General features: G+C 37.0%; 1 long non-coding RNA gene across 1 annotated transcript; it reads right to left on the reverse strand.

The window, feature by feature from the left end:
• Positions 1-302: 302 nt before the first annotated feature.
• LOC309503796 lies at positions 303-5518 on the reverse strand. Its single transcript, XR_014207865.1, has 4 exons — positions 5341-5518; positions 2230-2336; positions 1915-2135; positions 303-921 (listed from the first exon to the last, which is right to left on the reverse strand). It is a non-coding gene; the product is annotated as an uncharacterized lncRNA (long non-coding RNA).
• Positions 5519-5723: the final 205 nt, after the last annotated feature.

Consider the following 5723-nt stretch of genomic DNA (forward strand, 5'->3'; position numbering starts at 1 on the left):
ACTATTAACACACGCTAAGAAACGTGATGTGCAAGACATGCATGAGTTTTGTCTTGGTATTGCTGGGATCATACCAGCATCCAGAAGATAACATAAGCTGGTCCACCAGCACACCAGCATCTAAAGATGGTCCCAGCGTGCAAAACATACCTTATGCTGGTGACCAGCAAACCAGCATCCCAACCACACCACTCATCTACAGAACCAGTGACGCAACTAAACACTAAACAGCACAAGCACAACTATATCAATATACTGTAGACATACCAACACAACCGTAATGTTGCTGTGGAGCCCAATGATTTTTATTGTATGGACAAAAAAAAAACATTCTTCAAAATATCTTATTTAATGTTCTAAATAAACAGCGACATGATGTTGAGTAAAGGATGACAGAATATACATTTTTGGATGGAATTTCGCTGTCTTCCAAACCTCAGATTATCACTGGCATCATGAAAATGGAGGAGGAAAACAACAAAGGGGAGTTCTTAGTACTTCTTAGTAGTGTAATTACCATTAATGCAGCTCATTAAATGAAATATATCCTAAATTAAGAGCATCTCTCTTTACAGCTATAAATCTCAATTTCACCTCTGAGAGCAGAAGGAGAGAGCCAGAGATGGGTAGCGGGAGGGGTTGACTAGCTCTCCACTCCACCGCTCGGTGTGTCATTACACTGTCACAACTTCAAATCACATGATTACTCCCACAGAGCCAGCCACAGCGAGCACCGCGGTCCCCTGATGATGACACGCGCAGGCAGCGGTCTCTTGATGATGACACGCGCGGGCGCTGTGATGAAAGGCTGCGATGTGGCCTTGGCGCAGAGGCCAAGGAGTCGCCATCACTCAGTCCAGCCCAGACGAGCTGATCTCAGGTCAGATCTGAACGGTTGCCGCTTCTTTAAAGCCCCTCAATCTGTTGAAGAGCTGATCACAATCAGTGTTCTTCTAAGTATGTTAGTGCCGTTGGATATTACGATTGCTCATATTCAAGGACTTGAAGCTCCTAACGTGACACCTTACATTACGTAGCTTGAATTGGTATGGTGTGCTATTACTTTCTGAAGTGACTGAACCTGATGGATGATAAAATGGGTGAAAGAGAGACCCAAACCATATCTATCAATAGGGGCTTTTGCACCGAATAGTACTAGGAACTCAGTTATGGGACCTAGCCACCAGGAAGGTTCCCCAAGAACTGATGGTTCCCTTAGGAACATTTTCCTGGTTTCATTCGCTCCTCCAGTAGGAACTCTGAAGTGACGTAAGCCAAGCTTGTTGTTGCCGTGTTCATTAGTTGACGATCTGTCTAACAGTCCCGTCTAATACGTCATTAGATAGAACTATTATCTTCTGCTATTAGTTCTAGGAACTATGTGAAGGTTCCTCTTGTGCGAAACCCCCTACCAGAACATCCCAGCAATGTACTAAAACTCCCCGAATGGTCAATTTCTTCAGAAATTGTAAAAATCTAGCCTTTGATTAACCGTCCGGAAGTTTACACAGCGACTGGCATTACTGAACGGATGGCGTGTTTTATATACAAGGGTTAGAAAAAGATATGGGAGTAATTAGATGGATGGAGGGGTACTGAGAGCTCTTAACAGGCCTGTGCGCTGCAAGGCAGATGTGGAGGACAGTTTGTCGATGGAGCCTTTTATAATGCAAAGGCTTATAATTATCTCACAGCCCCTCTCTCTTTCTTTCTCTCCTCTTCGCTTTGACATATCGCTTTCCTAAATGTCAGGAGGAGTGGTCCGGCACAGCCAACCCCTGTACCCGCTCCTCTCTCAACCCGATGATGGCTCAGCTTTAGCCCAGAGATCTCTGCAGGCTCCCCTCCCATCAGGGAATAACCATTCAGGCCTCAGTGAACGTTGACCTGGCTATTGTTGTTTGTGATACTTACTGGTAAACTTTTGCAATCAATACAACATCAGGCAGAAGAGCCCGGGGGAGCGGAGAGCTGAAGCAGTGCACTTAATCTTCCCTCCGGTCGCTGCTCTCTGCTCTGCCGCTAAACTGGGTAGTTGGCCTAGTTGATGCGGTATTATTGCAGCAGAGGTCAGATGAGAGCTGTCTGCCCCGGCTCCTGATGAATGGCTGTTTTTGATATAGCGCCTCTCCCATCTAACAAGAGACATTTAATAATGATGAACCATAACAGCACACACAAAAAAATCCTTGTAGACTGCGGCGGTGAAAAAAAAAAAAAGCCTCTTGCCTTTCCTTCTCGCAGCTTTTCTCTTGTTCACTCCATTTTCCATCTCTCTAGTTCCCTGAGCAGATACTTGCTATTTTTGTTGCCTATGCCTTTAGAAAGACCTTGTTCTGTAAAAAAAAAAAAAAAACTGAAGGTTAAAATAAATAAGGCTATTGTAAGTAGTTTGTTCATATGATCATGTTCTTTAAAATGTACCAGAAATGTTTTGAATTATTCACTGCAAAATATTATATACAACATTTACCAGAATTTTCTATGTTTAGGATGTTACTGTGAAATCAATGCATGCTATGCTGTGTCTTATTTTTCATGACACAACAAATTACTGTTTGGTCTGCATTGTTGGATAGTGTAAATAGTTGACATGACCAGGGCCGGTTCTAGACATTAGGAGGCCCTAGGCAAAATTCATGTTGGTGGCCCCCCACCCCCAATAAAAAAACACTTGAAACAAATATGATTCCTAACCTTTTTATTTATACAACATTTAATTTTAAAAGCAGTATATTTTTACTTACACAGTATAAGTTTGGACACATTACTATTTTTAATGTTTTGAAAGAAGTCTCTTATGCTCATCAAGCCTGGATTTATTTGATCAAAAATACAGAAAAATAATATAGTGAAATATTATAAAAATTTAAAATAATGGTTTTCTATTTTACTATACTTTATATTTCTGTGATGCAAAGCTGAATTTAGTGTCACGTGATCCTTCAGAAAACTTTATAATATTCTGATTTATTATCAAATGTTAGAAATGGTGCTTAAAGGAGAAGTTCACTTTTAAAATGAAAATTCTGTCATCATTTACTCACCCTCATGTTGTTTCAAACCTGTATGAATTTCTTTCTTCTGCTGAACACAAAGGAAGATATTTAGAAGAATGTCAGTAACCAGACAGTTTTGGGGTCCCATTGACTTCCATAGTAGGAAAAAAAATATACTATGGAAGTCAATGGGACCCAAAAACTGTCTGGTTACTGACATTCTTCTAAATATCTTCCTTTGTGTTCAGCAGAAGAAAGAAATTCATACAGGTTTGAAACAACATGAGGGTGAGTATATGATGACAGAATTTTCATTTTAAAAGTGAACTTCTCCTTTAATATTTATTTTATAACCTGTGATACTTTTTTTTCAGGATTTTTGATTATTAAAAAGTTGTTTTAAAAAAGTCTTCACTATCACTTTTTATATATTTAACACATCCTTGCTGAATATTCCTGTTTTTTCTGTATTTTTGATCAAATAAATGCAGGCTTGTAGAGCATAATAATAAACTTCTTTCAAAAAACATTAAAAATAGTAATGGGTCCAGACTTTTACCGGTATTGTATGTACATATTAATCAAACTTTAGGTAAGGTAATCTCTTTTTTGTTTAATGAAGATGTTATTGTTGTTGTTGTTATTTTGCTGTTTTATTCAATTTATTCACAGTTCCAGAATCCCACTTCAGTAGATGAGCATAAGTGCTTTTATATTGCATTGCTACCTTAAATATGCTATACACAAATCAAGTGGAAGAGAAAGACACGATCGCTACTGAGCAGAAAAAAATATATAAACTGATATTATTGGCGTAATGTCAGGGTATAATCTAATCATCAGCAGAATTTAGAAGATAGACCCATAGATATGAGATCCTTTATTTGAAACATTTAAAAATGTTGTATAGTGTGTTGGCTTTTTTATTCATTGTAGGCTACGCGCAAATTCAAAGCGTCGCGTCTGGGCACGTTAATGACGCTCGCGCTCTTTTAAACTCGTAATAAAGCGGTGAATGATTTTTCCAGAAATGACGCTGATCTACAGTACAAGTTTATATTTAGAATACATTGCAATCACTCCAAAATAGATGACGACAACTCACACACCTGCATTATGAGCTGTGCTTCTTTGTGTGCTTATTAGGCTTTTGCCTCGCAGCACCTGATGGATGCGTTCGTTACACATACTTTCAGAAGCCGGCACCCGTTTTGTAACGGACACATTAATTGGTTTAACTGCAGTAATGTTACAGTCTATGGTTAAGATAAACATCGTCACTATTTTTAGTTAATTAATAAATATTGAAATAAATTGTAGATAGGACATTTGAATTTTTTTTTTTTTTTTTTTTTGTCCCTCTGTCTGGGCCCCATCCCGCCAATCGGGCCCTAGGCACGTGCCTAGTTTGCCTTTGCGTTAATCCGGCTCTGGACATGGCGTCACCATTATGATGATCGGTGTTCCGTTTGACTGTGAACTTGGACCTGAGTCAATGATGTTAAAAATAAGCTCATAAGGCATTTACACTTACCATACAGTATAAAGCTTACCAATTGCCACCATATTACTAAATGTGATTTTAGACAAAAAATGCCTGATCATTTTTAAATGACAAAATCAGTAACTATATAACAACAATGACAATATAAAGCAACAACAACAAAAAAATTATATCATATGATATAAAAAATTATATCATTAATTAACATTATTCATGCTGCAGAGCACAGTGATAACCTAAACGCCACAGTACTGTGGACATCACATTATTTTGTGGACATTACAAATAATTAATCAGTATTAATAATTAATCAGTACAAATAAGTAATCAGTATTACAAATAATTAATAATCAATAATTAAAAAAATGCTGTTAGATAATTATTAAATATTTATAAATATTACAGTAATTTCCCCCTCTTCACTGTTAATTTACAGTATACAGTTCCTATTTAATTATTTAAAAAAATAGAATTAGGAGTCTACAATTTGCCGTGAACATAAGGATCACGGCAAATATTGTGGATTTAAACTTTTTTTTTTCTACAGTGTGAGACCAACATAATTATTATATATATATATATAAAAAAAGGTTTTTGAATATATTTATTCAAAATATATGTATTCACCAAATGGAGGTCTTTCTCCATTTGGTGCCATTTATTGTTATTTAACTTTTCACATATGAAGCTCTCCTCCTCAAGAGCCTTCTAAAAGTGTGTAATTTCTCTGCTACTAGCATCACTAGACGGAAAAAGTATAAGTAATGTCTGTTTACAAATAGGTTTCCAGAACAGTCAGTCACTGGTTAAGCTAACAGAGTCCTGTCCCAAACTCACACTGAAAAAGCTGAGGTAACAGAATGAAGCCCTGTAGCCAAAGCGGGGGAAACCCTTACCAGACGTCAGAATATGCTGAAGAGTGTTTTGAAGAGAGTTTTTAATCCGCTCTGATGAAGAAAGACATGAACATATTTTTTAAACATAATGTGAAACCATTATTAGAGATGCACCGATACTAAATCTTTATCTGCCGATACCGAAAGCCGATTATTCATAATGATTTGAGCCGATACTGATAGTTTGGTGGTTCTGCCTTTTTATATCTTCTTTTAAATTAATAAGTAATTACACAGTTTTGAATGAAATGCAAATAAAATGTATTTTCTCCATTTCAACAACTTGTTTCAGAGTAACTGGTCTCAAATATAAACATAAACAAA

Source organism: Leuciscus leuciscus, assembly GCF_965113295.1.
Source record: "Leuciscus leuciscus genome assembly, chromosome: 7".
Lineage (NCBI taxonomy): Eukaryota > Metazoa > Chordata > Actinopteri > Cypriniformes > Leuciscidae > Leuciscus > Leuciscus leuciscus.